At 59.1% G+C, this 17,130-nt stretch overlaps 1 long non-coding RNA gene across 4 annotated transcripts in view; it reads right to left on the bottom strand.

Annotated features, from left to right (window-relative positions):
• The window catches only part of LOC103345821 (nuclear factor 1 C-type), a 108,997-nt gene that overhangs the window by 46,576 nt on the left and 45,291 nt on the right, over window positions 1-17,130 (bottom strand). The window contains exons 5-6 of one of the 4 annotated variants that reach the window (XR_011384597.1): window positions 15,413-15,498; window positions 6,839-10,278 (exon numbers count right to left, since the gene is read on the bottom strand). The exons of 2 other annotated variants lie outside the window; for them this stretch is intronic. This is a non-coding gene — a long non-coding RNA (nuclear factor 1 C-type). Of the gene's footprint in view, window positions 1-6,838; window positions 10,279-15,412; window positions 15,499-17,130 lie in introns of those variants that run through there. One more of the 4 variants, XR_011384596.1, reaches the window with a different exon arrangement.

Raw genomic sequence — 17,130 nt, 5'->3', positions numbered from 1 at the left:
AGGGGAGTGGGGCCTGACCCTGGAGGGTGAGGTGGGGAGGGGGGCCTAGCCCAGGATTTTAAGGAGGGGTGCAGTGCCTGGCCCTGCAGGGCAAAGAGGGGAGCAGGGCTGGGCCATGGAATATGAAAGGGGAGTGAGGCCAGACTCTGTGGGCATCAAGGTGAGCAGGCATAGACCCTGGAGAGTGAGCAGGGCAGCATGGCCTGGCCCTGGAGGGTGAGGAGGGTGCTGGGCCCAATCCTAGAGGGAGTTCAGGGGAGTGTGGCCCAGCCCCTTAGGGCAAGGAGGGAATGGGGCCCAGGCCCTGGAGGGTGAGGAGGGCCTGGGCCCTCCAGGGTTGGCTGTTCCTGAGGGGAGAAGGTTCCGGTCCTGGAGGACGAGGAGGGAACTGGGCCCAGGCTCTGGAGAGCTAGGAAGAAACGGGGCCCAGGCCATGGAGGGCATGGATGTGAGCAGGGCCAGGCCCTGGAAGGCGAGGAAGGAACGGGGTCAGGCCCTCTAGGGCAAGGATGGGAGTGGGGACAGGTCCTGGAGGCTACAGAGGGGAACAGGGCCAGGTCCTGGAAAGCAGTGGGGGGATTGGGGTCCAAGCCGATGATGGCTGGATGTGAGCAGGGCCAGGTCCTGGAAGGTGAGGTGGGGAGCGGGGCCTATGCTCTGGAGGGCAGTGATGCCCTTCCTGAGGGGAGTGGGCCCTAGCCTGGAAGGCAGTGAGGGGAGTGAGACCCAGGCCCTGGAGGGTGAGGAGGGGAGAAGGGCCCCGGCCCAAGAGGGCAAGGAGGGGGAGCAGGTCCCAGGCCCTAGAGGGCAAGGATGGGAGCAAGGCCTGACCCTGTAGGGTGATGAGGGGAGCTGGCCCAGCCCAGGAGGTCAAGGAAGGGAGCTGGGCCTGGACCTGAAGGGTGAGTTGGGGAGCGGGACCCAGGTCCTGGAGGGCAAGGAGGGGAGCGGGGTCAGGCCCTGGAGGGTGGCGAGGGGAACAGAGCCAGGCCCTGGAAGGCAGTGAGGGGATCAGGGCCCAGTCCAATGAGGGCATGGAGGTGAGCAGGGCCAGCCCTGGAGGGCGAGGAAGGGAGTGGGGTCAGGTCCTGGAGGGTGAGGAGGGAAGCGGGGTCCCAGGTCCTGGAGGCCCAGGAGGGGAGCAGGTTCAGGTCCTGGAGGGTGAGGAGAGGAGAGGGGTCAGGCCCTGGAGGGTGGCGAGGGGAACAGGGCCAGGCCCTGGAAGGCAGTGAGGGGAGCGGGACCCAGATCCTGGAGGGCAAGGAGTAGAGCAGTGTCCTATACTTGAGGGCAGCATGGGGAGCAGGGTCCGGCACTTCAAAGTGGCAAAAGGAGTGTAGCCTGCCCCTGGAGGGTGAGGTGGGGAGCAGGGCCCACGCCCTTAAGGTCAGTGACGCCCTTCCTGAGGGGAGTGGGCCCTAGCCTGGAAGGCAGTGCAGGGAGTGAGACCCAGGCCCTGGAGGGTGAGGAGGGAAGCAGGGCCCGGTCCCAAGAGGGCAAGGAGGGGAGCGGGTCCCAGGCCCTGGAGGGCAAGGATGGGAGAAAGGCCTGACCCTGTAGGGTGATGAGTTCACCCGGCTCTGGAGGTCAAGGAAGAGATCGGGGCCTAGCCCTGGAGTTTGAGGAGGGGAGTGGGGCCCATGACCTGGAGGGCGGTGATGGCCGTTCCTGAGGGGAGAAGGGCCTGGCCCTGGAGGGTGAGGAGGGCAGCAGGGCCTAGGCCTGGAGGTGAGGAGGGGAGCAGGGTCAGGTCCTGAAGGGCGAGGAGGGGAGTGTTGTCAGGAACTGGAGGGTGAGGAGGGGTGAGGGGGCAGGCCCTGGAGGCTGGCGAAGGGAACGGGGCCAGGCCCTGGAAGGCAGTGAGGGGAGCAGGACCCAGGTCCTGGAGGGCAAGGAGGGAAGCAGGGTCCTGCACTGGAGGGCAGCGAGGGAAGCAGGTCCGGCTCTGGAGGGTGGTGGGGGAAGCAGGGTCCGGCTCTGGAGGGCAAGGTGGGGAGCGGGGCTCATGCCCTGGAGGGCAGTGATGCTCTTCCTGAGGGGAGTGGACCCTAGCCCTGGAAGGCAGTGAGGGGAGTGAGACCCAGGCCCTGGAGGGCGAGGATGGGAGCAAGGCCTGACCTGGAGGGTGAGGAGGGGAGTGGGGCCCATGACCTGGAGGGCAGTGATGGCCGTTCCTGAGGGACATGGGGCCTGGTGCTGGACTGTGAGGAGGGGAGCAGGGCCCAGTCCTGAAGGCCTAGGAGGGGAGATGGGCCCAGGCCATGGAGGGAGAGGAGGGGAGCGGGGCCTGGTTTGGAGGGCATGGAGGGGACCTGGGTTAGGGCCTGGAGGGTGAGGAGGGGAGCAGGGCCCAACCTTGCAGAGCGAGGAGGGAACTTGGCCCAGGAAAGAATGGGGGCCAGGCCATGGAGGGCGCAGATGTGGAGGGCGAGGAGGGGAGCGGAGACAGTTCCTGGAGGGTGAGGAGGGGAGCGGAGACAGTTCCTGGAGGGCGAGGAGGGGAATGGAGCCAGGCCCTGGACGTTGGCGAGGGGAACGGTTCTAGGCCCTGGAAGGCAGTGAAGGTATCGGGGCCCAGACCATGGAATGCATGGAGGTGAGCAGTGTCAGGCCTTGGAGGGCAATGCGGGTGGTGTGCCTAGGCCCTGGAGGGCAAGGATGGGAGCAAGGCCTGACCCTGTGGGCTGAGGAGTGGTGCTGGGCCCAGCCCTTGAGGGCGTTGAGGGGAGCATGACCTGGCTTTTTAGGGCAAGGTGGGGATGGGGACCAGGCCCTGGAGGGTGACAAAGGGAACTCAGTGGCCCGTGAGGGCAAGGAGAGGATGGGGGCCTGGCCCAGGACTGTGAGGAGGGGAGCTGGGCCTGGTCCTTGAGGGTGATTGGGGAGGGGGGGCCGGGCCTGGAGGGCAAAGAGGGGGCAGGGCCTGGCCCTGGAGCACTGGGAGGGGATCAGGTCCTAGGCCCTGTAGGCGGAGGTGGGGAGGAGGGCCTGGCCCACGATGGTGAGGAGAGCAATAGGGCATAGTCCTGGAGGGCGAGGAGGGGAGCGGGGCATGGCCCTGGTGGGCAGCAAAACAGCCCAGGCCCTGGTGGGCAAGGAAGTGAGAAAGGTAAGCCCCTGGAACTCCGCGAGGGGAGCAGGGCAGGGCAATGGAAGGCATAGAGGGAAGCAGGGTCCTGCACTGGAGGGCAGCAAGGGGAGTGGGTCCGGCCCTGGAGGAAAGGAGGGGAACAGGGCCCAGGCCCTGGAGGGCAAGGAGGGGAGCGGGGTCCTGCCCTGGAGGGCAAGGAGGGGAGCGGGGTCCTGCCCTGGAGGGCAAGGAGGGGAGCGGGGTCCTGCCCTGGAGGGCAAGGAGGGGAGCGGGGTCCTGCCCTGGAGGGCAAGGAGGGGAGCGGGGTCCTGCCCTGGAGGGCAAGGAGGGGAGCGGGGTCCTGCCCTGGAGGGCAAGGAGGGGAGCGGGGTCCTGCCCTGGAGGGCAAGGAGGGGAGCGGGGTCCTGCCATGGAGTGCAGCGTGGGGAACAGGGCCCAGGTCCTGGAAGGCAACAGGTGAGCTAGGCCCGGCCCTGGAGGTGAGAGATCTGAGCCTGGATCATGGTTCACCTATTTTAGACTGGGCCTCCATCTTGTTATTTGGGCCTGATAGCTCCCCTCCTCACTCACCAGGGCCTGGGCCCTGCTCCCCTCAGCTCCTTCCAGGGCCAAACCCAGCTCCCCTCCTTGCCCTAAAGGGCCTTGGCCTGCTCCTCTGCTTGCCCTCCAGGGACTGGGCCCCGCTCCCCTCCTTGCCTTCCAGGGCCAGAAAATGCTCTCCTAAGGTGCAGGCCTCCTCGCCCTCCAGGGCCCGGCCCAGCTCAGCTTGCTGCCTTCCAGGGCTGGAGGATGCTCCCCTCACAGCCCTCCAGGTCTGGAACCCGCTCCCCTCCTCACACTCCAGGGCCTGGGCCTTGCTCCTCTGCTCGCTCTCAAGGGGCTTGGCCCTGCTCCCCTTCTTGCCATCCAGGGAATGGGCCCCGCTCATGTCATCATCCTCCAGGGCTGGACCCGCTCCTTTCCTCGCTATCCAGAGCCTGGGCCCCACTCCCCTCCTCACTCTCCAGGGCCTGTGCTGTGCTCCCCTCACTGCCCTCCAGGGCTGGGCCCTGCTCCCCTCTTTGCCCTCCAGGGAGTGGGCCCCACTTCCTTTCTAGCCCTCCAGGGCCTGTGCCATGGTCCTTTGCTCGCCCTCCAGGCACTGGGTCCTGCTCCCCTCCTTGCCCTCTAGAGCCCAGCCGGGATCCCCTCCTCACCCTCCAGGGCCTGGGCCCTGTTCCCTCCTCACCCTCCAGGGCCATACCCTGCTGCCGCACCGGACCGGACGCTTGTTGTTCCCCTTTTTTTACAAGTCTTTTCTATAGTAAAGTAAGAATAAGCAAACAGCGAACTCCCAAAGCAAGAATGAGTAGAGAGAAATGAGAAAGAATGAAGCAACAAACTTCCCCGCGAACTCTCCAACGCACTCTCCAACCAACCCACACCACCTTGCCATCTCTCTCCTCCTTTATAGTCCTCTCCACCAATCCATGCTCTGCTACCCACACGCCGAGCACACTGCTCTCCTCCAATCAGGAGCAGGATCAGCTCCTGCAGTTTGTCAAGTTGGTGAGAGGCAGCTGCTTAGAAGTTTACTCCTCCCCAGCGCCATATTGTGGGAGAGCAGATGCATAGAATAAGTCTTAATTCCAGTAACTTAGCCTAGTCTCAGTTGCTCCCCACACCCTGCTCCCCTCCTCACCCTCCAGGGCCATACCCTGCTCCCCTTCTCACCCTCCAGGAAATGGGCCCCACTCCCTTCATCGCCCTCCAGGGACTGGACCCTGCTCCCCTCCTCACCCTCCAGGGCCAAACTCTGCTCCTCTTCTAGCCTTCCAGGGACTGGGCCCCGCTCCCCTTGCCACCCTCCAGTGCCAGACCCTGCTCCCCTCCTCGCTCTCCAGGGATGGGTGCCACTCCCCACCTCGCACTCCAGGGCCTGTGCCCTGCTCCCCTAGCCACCCTCCAGGGCTATACCAGGCGCCACTCCATCCTCGCCCTGCAGGGCCTGGGCCCTGCCCCACTTCTCTCCCTTCTGGGAGAAACCCCAATCCCCTCCTGGCCCTCAAGGGCCTGGTCCCTGCTCCCCCATCACCCTCCTGGGAGTGGGCCCTGCTCCCCTTGCAGCCCTCCAGGATCACACCCTGCTCCCCTCCTAACTCTCCAGGGCCTGGGCCCTGCTCCGCTCCTCGCCCCCTTGCCAAGCTCTGCTGCACTACTCGCCCTTCAGGGCCTGGCCCCGCTCCCCTCCTCACCCTTCAGGGTCTGGGTCCAGCTCCCTTCATCACCTTCCAGGGCCAGACCCCACTGCCCTCCTTGCCCTCCAGGCACTGGGCCCAGCTCCCATCCTCCCCCTCCAGAGCCAGACTCAGCTCTGCTCCTCATTCTCCGGGCAAAACCCCGCTCCCCTCTGGCCCTCTAGAGCCTGGGCCCACTCCCCTCCTTGCCCTCCAGGGACTGGCCCTGCTCCCCTCTGGCCCTCTAGAGCCTGGGCCCACTCCCCTCCTTGCCCTCCAGGGACTGGCCCTGCTCCCCTCTGGCCCTCTAGAGCCTGGGCCCACTCCCCTCCTTGGCCTCCAGGGACTGGCCCTGCTCCCCTCTGGCCCTCCAGGGCCTGGGCCCCACTCCCCTCCTTGCAATCCAGGGACAGACTCTGCTCCCCTCCTCAGTCTCCAGGGCCTGGGCCCTGCTCTACTCATGACCTCCATGTCCGAAGCCCGCTCCCCTCCTCGCCCTCCAAGTCCTGGGCCTTGCTCCCCTCCTTGCCCTTTTTCATTTTACCTGCTCTGACTCCCCATACTGAAGGCCTCAATGAACGCCCATGCAAATACAGCCTGTTCAGGCTGCACTGCTTCACTCCGCAATCTGTTCATCAGGAACTCCATGCAGTCACTGCCACAATTCTCCTGCTTCTTAAAGCTGTTCTGACCCACAGCTGATTTTAATTTCCTCCCACTCTACCTCGTTAATGAGCTCTACCCTCTTCCCCCCAGCCCTCCAGCCCACTACTCTCCTAAGATAGAGAATCTGCAACAATCTTGCCTCACTGCCAGCCATTCACATCCTGTCTTCCTACCAGGTGTGAGAAGAGCAATTTTCAACTAGAAAAAATTATATCCCTCTTAAAACTTATCACTATTCACCAAATCTATCAATTCAGATGCAAGCAATTATTTTATTTCGCTCTCAACCATTCAGAGAACATACAGATGTATGCACATATGACATTCCTGATGGATGTACCTAAAAATAAATTTCTTTTTTTTTACTTTTATTTAATGAATATAAATTTCCAAAGTACGACTTATGGATTACAATGGCTTCCCCCCCATACCGTCCCTCCCACCCACTACCCTCCCCTTTCCCACTCCCTCTCCCCTTCCATTCACATCGATTCATTTTCGATTATCTTAATATACAGAAGATCAGCTTAGTATACATTAAGTAAGGATTTCAACAGTTTGCTCCCACACTGAAACATAAAGTGAAAAATAATAGATGATTTTTTTTAATGATGATGAAATCAGATCAGACCTATTGTCATGTTTAATCCCAGTGAGAGTCAAGTTGGGAATTGATAATTTCTTTTTTTCTTTTTTTTTTTTTTTACAGAAGATCAGTTTAGTATACATTAAGTAAAGATTTCAACAGTTTGCACCCCCATAGAAACACAAAGTGAAATATACTGTTTGAGTACTCATTATAGCATTAAATCTCAATGTACAGCACATTAAGGACAGAGATCCTACATGAGGAGTAAGTGCACAGTGACTCCTGTTGTTGACTTTACAAATTGACACTCCTGTCTATGGCATCAGTAATCTCCCTATGCTCCAATCATGAGTTTCCAAGGCTATGGAAGCCCTCTGAGTTCTCCGACTCTTATCTTGTTTAGACAAGGTCATAGTCAAAGTGGAGGTTCTCTCCTCCCTTCAGAGAAAGGTACCTCCTTCTTTGAAGAATTGTTCTTTCCACTGGGATCTCACTCACAGAGATCTTTTTGCCAGAGTGTCTTGGCTTTCCATGCCTGAAATACTCTCATGGGCTTTTCAGCCAGATCCAAATGGCTTTAGGGCTGATTCTGAGGCCAGAGTGCTATAAAAATAAATTTCTATTTAATATTAACCTATGAAAACAGATCATAACAATATGCTCCTGAATTATTTGGAAACAGATTCACTAAGTAGTTTCTATACAAGTGTTACCTATTAAATCTCCTTTTTATAATTTCTTTCAGTGCTAGTTGCTTATAGCATTCATAAAAGTATATAATCTTGTGGCCAGCACTGTGATGTAGCAGGTAAACACATCACCTGCAGTACTGGCATCCCATACGGGTGCTGGTTTGAGTCCTGGGTGTTCCACTTCTGATCCAGCTCTCTGCTATGGCCTGGGAAAGAAGTAGAAGATGGCCCAAGTCCTTGGGCTCCTGAACTCCCATGGGAGACACAGAAGAAGCTCCTGGTTTCTGGCTTTGGATCAGCACAGCTCCAGCTATTGTGTTCACCTGGGGAGTGAACCAGAAGATGGAAGACCTCTCTTTCTCTTTCTCTTTCTCTTTCTCTTTCTCTTTCTCTTTCTCTTTCTCTTTCTCTTTCTCTTTCTCTTTCTCTGCCGCTGCCTCTGCTTCTGCCTCTCTGTAACTCTGACTTTTAAATAAATAAATAAATCTTGAAAATATAAATCATCTAATATGGTTTCCTCCTCCTATCATGAATCTGAATAAAATGTGAATGTGAATGTGAATAAAACATAAGCTGGACAGTGGCCATGGGGTAGGGGATGGAGGGAGAGTTGACGAGGTCAAGGTGGGAAGGCTAGGTTAACACTGTGACTCGCAGGGTTTTATAGTAACAGATTGCTGGTTTACTCACTGTACAGGTCCATCATTTGTGGCAGGGGACTCTGCTCACAGAAGTCATACTTATCTTTGTTACCCAGGCGTGCCAAGCAAGAATAGTAGAATCCTGTCCCATGATAGCACAAGGAAAAGGGAACATGGTAACACAAAACCTATCCCTTTCAACTTCTTCCTCACATGGCTCTCATTAGTCAACACAAGTTAGTCAAGCCTAACCTACACCTGGGAGGGGAAGTGGCTGCTGATCAAGTGTATCTTTTTAAAATCGAATTTATTTCTTTGTATTGCAGATCAAAAGCAACATTGAGAGAAAAAGGGAGACAGAGATTTTCCAACTGCTGGTTCACACTCCAAATACCTGCAACAGCTGGGACTAGGCTAGGCCAAAGTCAGGATCCAGGAACTCACTCCACAAGGGTGGCAGGAACCCAAAGACTTGGACCATTTTCTGTGTCTCCTGGGCACATTCATAAAAGCTGGAAAAGAAGAGTAGCAGGGACCCAAACTAAGCATTTGATATGGGACATGGGCACTGTAAGTGTTGACTTAACCTACTGTGCCACTACGCTCACCCTAATAAAGTTTATTTGATGAAAGATTCTGTGTGCAGCAAAACTCATGTTCAATTCATATGAATATGAATTATGAGCATGTTCTTAATTTTCTTTGTTGTTTTCACCTGAATCTTTACTGTTTCTGAAGATAAGTTCTTTCTCTCACTAAATAAAAAGCTTAAAATTTTAAGAAAAAAAAGGACAAGTGCTAAAACTCTTCCCATATTAACCTACATAAGAATTTAGAATTCTATATCTTCGCACTGAATTGATAACTATATCATTATGAAATCTCTCTGAATATATCTAGTAATAGTTCCTGCATGAAAGTCTGTCTTGTCAGATCTCAGGAGAGTCTTCTATTCAAAATGTGCAGGTATATTTTCAACATTTTTACTCTTAAACATTTAAGGGTTGTATCCTAAATAGCAAATAATTAACTGTTTTTCCATTAAATAAGAAAATTTTGATTTCTAGCTGGGTCACTTAGTTAATTTACATTTAAAATTTTGTGATATGTTTTACCTGAATTTAGCATCTTACTTTGTTTCCTGTTTTAGTGGTTTCCTTCTTCTCCCTCATTTTGAATCTATATAGTTTGTTACTTAATTTCCTCTCCATTGGTTTGTTGGTTATGTATTCCTTAATTATTTTTGTGGTTACCCTAGCAATTGTCAGATTTACTGCTGACTTATTATCAGTATTTCAAATTTACTTTTCACAACACTAGAATCATATTTACTGTAATTGTTTCACTTTCATCTTTTTTCCATTATCAGAATTTAAATTATACACATTTTGAACAAGTAAGGTATCCATGTGATTGCTTTCTAAAGTCAATAACTTAGATTTACCCCTACATTTAATCCTTCTGTTGTTTATCATTCCTGTTTATATTGCTTTGCTTTTATCTTAGATTGTTCTTCTTCTGCCAAAAGCAAAACTCTTTTAAGAATCATTTTCATACAAATTTCTTGCCAATGTATTTTTTTAAGATTCATTTATTGTCTGAGAGTAAGCAAGACAATGAAACAGATATAGATTTGATAGATAGATAGATATGTAGATAGATATATAGATAGATGGCAGATCATCCAATAGAGATAGAGAGAGAGAGAAAGAGAGAGAGCTCCCAATCTGGTAAGCACTTTAAATGACTACAGTGATTGGGGTTGTGCCAAGCCAAAGCCGGGATCTGAAAGCCTAGTCCAAGTCCCCATATGTGTTGCAGGAACTCAATTACTTGAACCATAACCTGTGCCTCACAGGGTCTGCATTACTAGGAAGCAAGAATCAAAAGCTGTGGGTGGGTATTGAATCCACGTACTCTGGTGTGGAATGTGGGCATCTTTACTGGCCTGTTTAACTGGGAGACCCAACACCTTGCCCCACTGCACTTTATTTGGTATATAAACCTATGTACAAGAGAGGTCTTCAAAAATTGATGGAAAACGCATATTTTGAAAAAGGTACATGAATTCCAAAGCTACAGCAAAATAACTATTTTTATTACCAGTTCTACACAAAATTTTTGAAGTTCACTGCTGTTTTGCCTTCCTTTGTAAAGTTTACTCTTGCTTGTACACTTCTAGGTTTCTCTAGTGCTTTCTTCACCTTCAGGCTGTTGCTCCATGGTTTTTTTTGTCTCTGAAAAGCTGACTCTCAGTCTCACTGCTGTACTTCAGAAAGCAACATGAGTTGAGCTTTTCGCTGGTATTAAGAGGATCTCTTACATTTCAGTTATCAATACTTGTTGTAGCTCATAATGAGATGTGGTTTTCATTGAATATATCCTGTTTACAGTTCACAATAGTTAGTAACAAGCCCTGAGGAGGGCTGACCCTTAGCCTGGTATTACAGAGGAGCTGATGAGCCTGGGGCTGCCCAGCAGGGGCACAGGAGACCTGGGAGAAGCTCACACCCCTCTCCCTAGACCCCAGGGCTGAGCCAGAGGCAGCTTGGGACCCTGTCTCGACTCCAGGGCTGGCCAGAGGCAGCTCAGGCCTGTCTCCCTAGACTCATGGGCTGGCAAGTGGGGGACGTAGGCCTGTCTCCTGACCCCAGGGCTGGCCAGGGGAAGCTCGGGCCTGTCTCCCTCTTCTCCAGGGCTGGGGCAGGGAAGCAGCCCAGGCCTGTCTCCCTAGACCCCAGGACCGGCCAGGGGCAGCTCGGTCCAAAATCCCTACACTCCAGGGCTGCACGCTGGGGGGCTTAGGTTTGTCTCCTGACCCCAGGGCTGGCCGGGGGCAGCTCGGGCCCGACTCCCTAGACCCCAGAGCTGGCCAGGGAGCCTGGGCTTGTCTCCCTCTTCTCCAACCCCTGCGGGGGTTGGCCCGGGCCCATCTCCCTAGACCCCTGGGCTGGCCTGTGGGGGGCTTAGGCCTTTCTCCTGACCCCAGGGCCAGCCAGGCAGCTTGGGGCTGTCTCCCTCTACTCCAGGGCAGGGGGGGGGTGGCTCAGGCCCGACTCTATAGACCCAAGGGCTGGCTGGGGGCAGTTCAGGCCCATATCCCTAGACCCCAGGGACGGCCAGGGGCAGCTTGAGCCCGGGTCTCGACTCCAGGGCTGGTTGGGGACTGCTTGGGCCAGTCTCCCTAGAGCCCAGCACCTGCTAGGGGCAGGTTGGGCCTGTCTCCCTCTTCTCCAGGGCCAGGGGGTTTGCCCAGACCCGGCTCCCTAGACCGCAAAGCTGGCCAGGGGCAGCTCGTGCTCATCTCCCTAGACCCCAGGGCTGGCCGGGGGCAACTCATGTCTGTCACGACCCCAGGGCTAGCAGTGTGGGGGGCAGCCTGGGCCCATTTCCCTCGACCCCAGGGCCAGCCGGGGGCAGCATTGGCCTTTCTCCTCTTCTCCAGGGCCGGGGGAGGGGGTGGCCCGGGCCCCTCTCCCTAGACCCCAGGGCTGTCCGAGGCAGCTCGGACCAGTCTCCCTAGACCCCAGGGCCAGCCAGAGGCAGCTTGGGCCTTTCGCCCTCTTCTCCAGGGCTGGGGGGTGGGCAGCTGGGGCCCATCTCCCTAGACCCCAGGGCTGGCCGGGGGCAGCTCAGGCCAGTCTCCCTAGACCCCAAGGCCAGCCAGGGGCAGCTTGGGCCTGTCACCCTCTTCTCCAGGGCCAGGGGGTGGGCGGCCCTGACCCATCTCCCTAGACCCCAGGGCTGGCCAGGGGCAGCTTGGGCCCGTCTCCCTAGACCCCAGGGGCAGCTCAGACCTGTGTCTTGAACCCAGGGATGGCCGGGAGTGGCACAGGTCCGTATCCTGACTCCAGGGCAGGCCAGGGGTAGCTCGGACCTGTGTCTTGACCCCAGGGCTGGCTGGGGGCAGCTCAGGCCCGTCTCCCTAGACCCTAGGGTTGGCCAGGGGTGTGGCTCAGGCTTGTCTCCTTCGATCCCAGGGGCTGGCCAGGGGCAGCTCAGGCTCATGTCTCATCCCCAGGTCTGGCCAGGGGTAGCTTGGGCCAGTCTCCCTAGACCCCAGGGCCAGCAGGGGGTAGCTTGGGACTGTCTCCCTCTTCTCCAGGGCTGGGGTGGGGGACAGCCTGGGCCATCTCCCTAGACCGCAGGGCTGGCAGGGGGCAGCTCAGGCCCGTGTCTCAACTCCAGGGCCGGCCAGGGGCAGCTTGGGCCTGTCTCCCTCTTCTCCAGGGCTGGGGGGGCAGCCCAGACCTGTCTCCCTAGACCCCAGGGCTGGCTGGGGGCAGCTTGGGCCCATTTTCCTAGAGCCCAGGGCCAGCCAGGGGCAGCTCCGGCCCGTGTCTTAATTCCAGAGCCGGTGAGGCAGCAGCTCTGGCCCATGTCTCGACTCCAGGGCTGGCTGGAGGGCAGCTCAGGCCAGTCTCTCTAGACCCCAGGGCCAGCCGGGTGGACCTCGGGCCTGTGTCTCGACCCCAGGGCTGGCTTGGGGCAGCTCAGGCCTGTCTCCCTCTTCTCCAGGGCTGCCTGGGGGCAGCTTGGGCCCATGTCTTGACCCCAGGGCTGGCCAGGGGCAGCTCAGGCCTGTCTCCCTAGACCCCAGGGCCAGCCAGGGGTAGCTCAGGCCAGTCTCCCTCTTCTCCAGGGCCGGGGGGTGGGGGCAGCCCGGGCCCGTCTCCCTGGATCACAAGGCTGGCTGGGGGCAGCTCAGGCCCATCTCCCTAGACCCCATGGCCGGCCAGAGGCTGCTCGGTCCTGTCTCCCTCTTCTCCAGGGCCAGGGGTGGGGGTGGCCCGGTCCCATGTCCCTAGACCCCAGGGCTGGCTAGGGGCAGCTCAGTCCCATCTCCCTAGACCCCAGGGCCAGCCGGGGGGCAGTTAGGGGCTGTGTCTTGTCTGCAGGGCTGGCTGGGGGCAGCTCAGGCCCATGTCTCGCCTCCAGGGCTGTCTGGGGGCAGCTCAGGCCTGTCTCCCTAGACCCCAGGGCCGGCCAGGGGCAGCTCGGGCCTGTTTCCTGTCTCCAAGGCTGTCTGGGGGCAGCTCAGGCCTGTATCCCTAGACCCCAGGGCTGGCCAGAGGCAGCTCAGGCCCAAGTCTCAACCATAGGGCTGGCCAGGTGCAGCTCAGGCCTGTCTTCCTAGACCCAAGAGCTGGCCAGGGGCAGATTGGGCCTGTCTCCCTCTTCTCCAGGGCTGGGGGGGGGGGGGACGGCCCGGGCTCATCTCTCTAGATCCCAGGGCTGGCCAGGGGTGGCTCGGGCCCTTCTCCTGACTCTAGGACAGCCGGGGGCAGCCCAGGCCTTCTCCCTACACTCCAGGGCCGGCCAGGTGGCAACTCAGGCCAGTGTTGGACTCCCAGGCTAGCTGGGGGCAGCTTGGGCCTGTCTCCCTCTTCTCCAGGGCTGGGGTGCGGGCGGTCCGAGCCCGACTCTCTAGATCCCAGGGCTGCTTGGGGGCAGCTTGGGCCCATCACTTTAGATCCCAGGGCTGGCTGGGGGCAACCTGGGCCCATGTCTCGACTCCAGGGCCGGCTGGGGGCAGTCCGGGCCCATCTCCCTAGACTCCAGGGTTGGCCAGTGGGGTCTTAGGCCTGTCTCTCTCTCTCTCTCTCTCTCTTTTTTTTTTTTTATTTTTTTGACAGGCAGAGTGGACAGTGAAAGACAGAGAGAAAGGTCTTCCTTTTTCTGTTGGTTCACCTCCCAGTGGCCACTGTGGCCAGCACACTGCTGCCGGCACACCATGCTGATCCGTAGCCAGGAGCCAGGTGTTTCTCCTGGTCTCCCTTGCAGGTGCAGGGCCCAAGGACTTGGGCCATCCTCCACTGCACTCCCGGGCCACAGCAGGGAGCTGGACTGGAAGAGGAGCAACCGGGACAGAATCCAGCACCCCGACCGGGACTAGAACCCGGGGTGCAGGCACCGCAGGCAGAAGATCAGCCCATTGAGCCATGGTGCCATAGGCCTGTCTCTTGACCCCAGGGCTGTCCGACAGCAGCTCGGGCCTGTCTCCCTAGACCCCAGGGCCGGCCATGGAGTTTGGGCCTGTCTCCTTCTTCTCCAGGGCTGGGGCAGGGGCAGGTGGCTGGGGCCCATCTCCCTAGACCCCAGGGCTTGCAGGTGTTTGCTCGGGCCTGTCTCCTGACTCCAGGGCCGGCTGGGGGCATTTCAGGTCCCTCTCCCTAGACCCCAGGTCTGCCAGAGGGCTTCGGCTGTCACCCACCCAGTCACTTATCACTGGTGTCCCCGGGAACCAGCAATGCAGCAGCCACTGGGCCATCCCAAGGAAGTGGCACCTGAGCTCGCAGCTGCCCACCTCCAGCCATGTTCAAGTTAATCTTGGCCATTACCTCATGTCTGGTTTCCGTTGGCAACCAGACAGACTCTGGGTGTGACCCTCTCCAGTGGACAGCCTCTGCCTCCTGTGGCCTGGCCGCGGCTGCCCACGTGGCTTCTGGTATGTGACCCTGGCCTGCCTTGGGCGCTCCCGGGGCCAGCGGGCAGCTGGGGGCTGGGGTGCCCAGGTGAGCCCAGCTCAGAGGGCTAGGCACATGCTGAGGGTGGGGGTGGAGATCAATGGGTATTGATTGGGGGAGGGGCTGCAGAGGAAGGAGGCTTGGGGGCGGGCAGGGGGCTGAGTGGCACACCACCAATGGGGACAGAGCCGGAATCCGCCCTGAGGTGGCCCAGAGCTGGGCTCTGGCTTCCTGCCCCCTCCCCAGCTGCAGGGAGCAGGCAGCACCTGCCCTCACACCCCCCTCCCAACAGTCACAATCTGTTGCAGTGCCCTGACCCACTGTGGACCCCCCTCCCCTCCCTGTACCCCGGCCCCCCACTCCATCCTTGCAGGGGCCTTGCTTGGCTTGGTTTCCCTCTGCTCTCAGGCATGTGGTGGAGGAAGAGTTAGGGCCAGGCCTGAGCCCTATTAGCTTTGGTTTCTGAATCAATTAGGAGCTCAAAGCCCCTACTGGAGGGGGTCTGGGCCCAGAGGGGTGCAGCAGGGTCCAGCCACGGCCTTGGGGACCTCCCCCACATGACCTGGAGCTTCTGGACTGGCTTCTCTGTGCATCTGAGACCCCTTCCCCAACAACATGGCCAGGGGCAGGGGCTCTGGGGCCCCCTCCTACTGTCTCAGGCCCAGGATCCCCGAAGGTGGGCAGGTTGGGGGACACGTGGGCCCTGGGGTCACTCACCTCCCTGCTCTGAGCCCCTCCCCGGAGCAGGGTCTCCCCCCAGGCCTTGGGTCTGGGGCACAGGGTGGGGGTGAGGCAAGTTCCAGCCGACAGCTGTGTGACCCTGGGCAGGTCCCCGGCCTCTCTGGGCCTCTCCCCATCTGGACAGATGTTGGGCAGGAGGCAGGAGGGGGAGCCCAGGAGAAGCCAGCCCGGGCTCGCTCGAGGCCCCCGGAGCCCGGGCTGTGGCCAGCGGTGGGGGCGGGCGGGCTTGCCTCTCCTCTCCCTGTGCCCCCCAGGCTGGCCCCTCTGCCTGGCTCCCTGCCCCCCTCCGGCCAGCCTCTCGGCCCCTACCTGTGCCTGAAAGCTGCCCACAGGATCCCTTGGTCCTAATCCCACAAAGGAAGGCTTTACAGGGAACGTGTTGGGTGCAGAGTAGGCTGCAGGGAGGAGAGAGACCAAGAGCCTGTTAGTGAGGGGCCGGCCAGGCCCAGAGAGGGTGTCCACTGCCTGGGGTCACACAGACAGCCCTCTGCACACACTCCCGTGGCACCCTGCGCCCTGCGGTCCTGGGGCCGCCTGTCACCGATGGCATTTGGTAACTTCCAAACTGCTGCGTGGAGCAAGGCAGGGCAGCCGCAGGTCTGCAGGCCTCACTCCCTCACTCTAATCATGCCCAGGGCACTTGGTCAGGGGCTACAGAGGGGGAGGGGAACAGGGGCCTGGCCAGGCCTGGGGGTGGGAGCCCGGGTTTGTGGTCATAGGCTTCCAGGGAGGGGATCTATGTGCTGTCCACATCTATTAAATGCCTACTGCATGCCAGGCCCTGGGCACGGCCCCGTTCACCCCCAGGGGAGTCTTCACAGGACACAGTTGCCCTCCCCCACCTCACAGGTGAGTGGGCAGGGAAAGCCAGGGCCTTCACGCCAGCTGAGGCAGGATTTGAATCTGGGGCCGGCTTCCTGGCAGTTCAAGGGAAGCTGGTTCCTGGCCTGGGTCTGAGAGGGGGTGGGGCAGGGCAGGCAGAGGCCACCAAGCTGTGATCCGGGTTCCCAGCTGGAAAAGTATAGAAGGGGGGTTGGGGGCTTCCAGGGCCAGGCAGGACCCTCGCAAGGCGAGATGTGGCCCATGGCGGGCTGTGCACAATGCCAGCACCCATGGAGCGCCGGTTCGAGTCCCCGCCGCTCCACTTCCCATCCGGATCCCCGGCTGAAGGCCCAGGTGCCCAGGCCCCTGCACCTTTGTGGGAGCCATGGATGGAGCTCCTGGCTCTGGCCTGGCCCTGCCCCAGCCATTCCGGGAGTGACCCAGTGGACGAAACACCTCTACCTCTCTCTCTCTCTCTCTCTCTCTCTCTCTCTCTCTCGCCTCTCTTTCCACCCCCCACTCTGCCTTTCAGATAAATTATAAATGTATCCTAAAAACACCCAGAATGGCGCAGGCCGGCCCAGGGCTCCGTCCCCCTGAGCCCCCAGCGCTGTGAAGTCCGGATCCTTGTTCCCGCTGCCCGCCGACGCCTGGGGCCTGAGACCCCTGCGCCCCCGGTGCTGTCCCCCCCTCGGCCCCTCTGGCCCTGACCACGTGGCCCTGGGCTCTCTGGAGGGCAAACCGCGGGTCCCGCAGGGGCAGGGGAGCCCCGATTCCCACCGGCTTCCTGGGAGGCGGCTCCCCCTAGCAGGTGGGGGGGAGACGGGGAAGGCGCCCAGTACGTGCTGGGGGAGGAGGAGGGAGGAGTGGACACGCGCGCTGCCCCTTCTGCTGGACTAGGGCCAGAGCCTGCGGGGAAGGGAGGAGCACTGCGTGCCCCAGCTGAGCGGGGGTGGGGGGCGGCCTCGGAGGGACCAAGACGCCGGCAGGGCTATGGGGGTTGGGCAGGCCCGAGACTGGCTGGAGGTCCAGGGGGCTGGGACCCCTGCACCCCGCCTCCCTGTCTGTTCACAGGGTGCCACCTCGCCCGCCACTCCCAAATGCGAAGCTCCCAAACGCGAAACCCCAAGGGCAGGACGCGCATCGCTGCGGGGGCCTGGCAGGAGCCAAGGAGGTGGAATCTGTGGCTGCCCGCGGAACCCTGT

This window comes from Oryctolagus cuniculus, chromosome 19 (genome assembly GCF_964237555.1).
Source record: "Oryctolagus cuniculus chromosome 19, mOryCun1.1, whole genome shotgun sequence".
Lineage (NCBI taxonomy): Eukaryota > Metazoa > Chordata > Mammalia > Lagomorpha > Leporidae > Oryctolagus > Oryctolagus cuniculus.
This window is presented reverse-complemented; position numbering and strand designations above follow the sequence as displayed.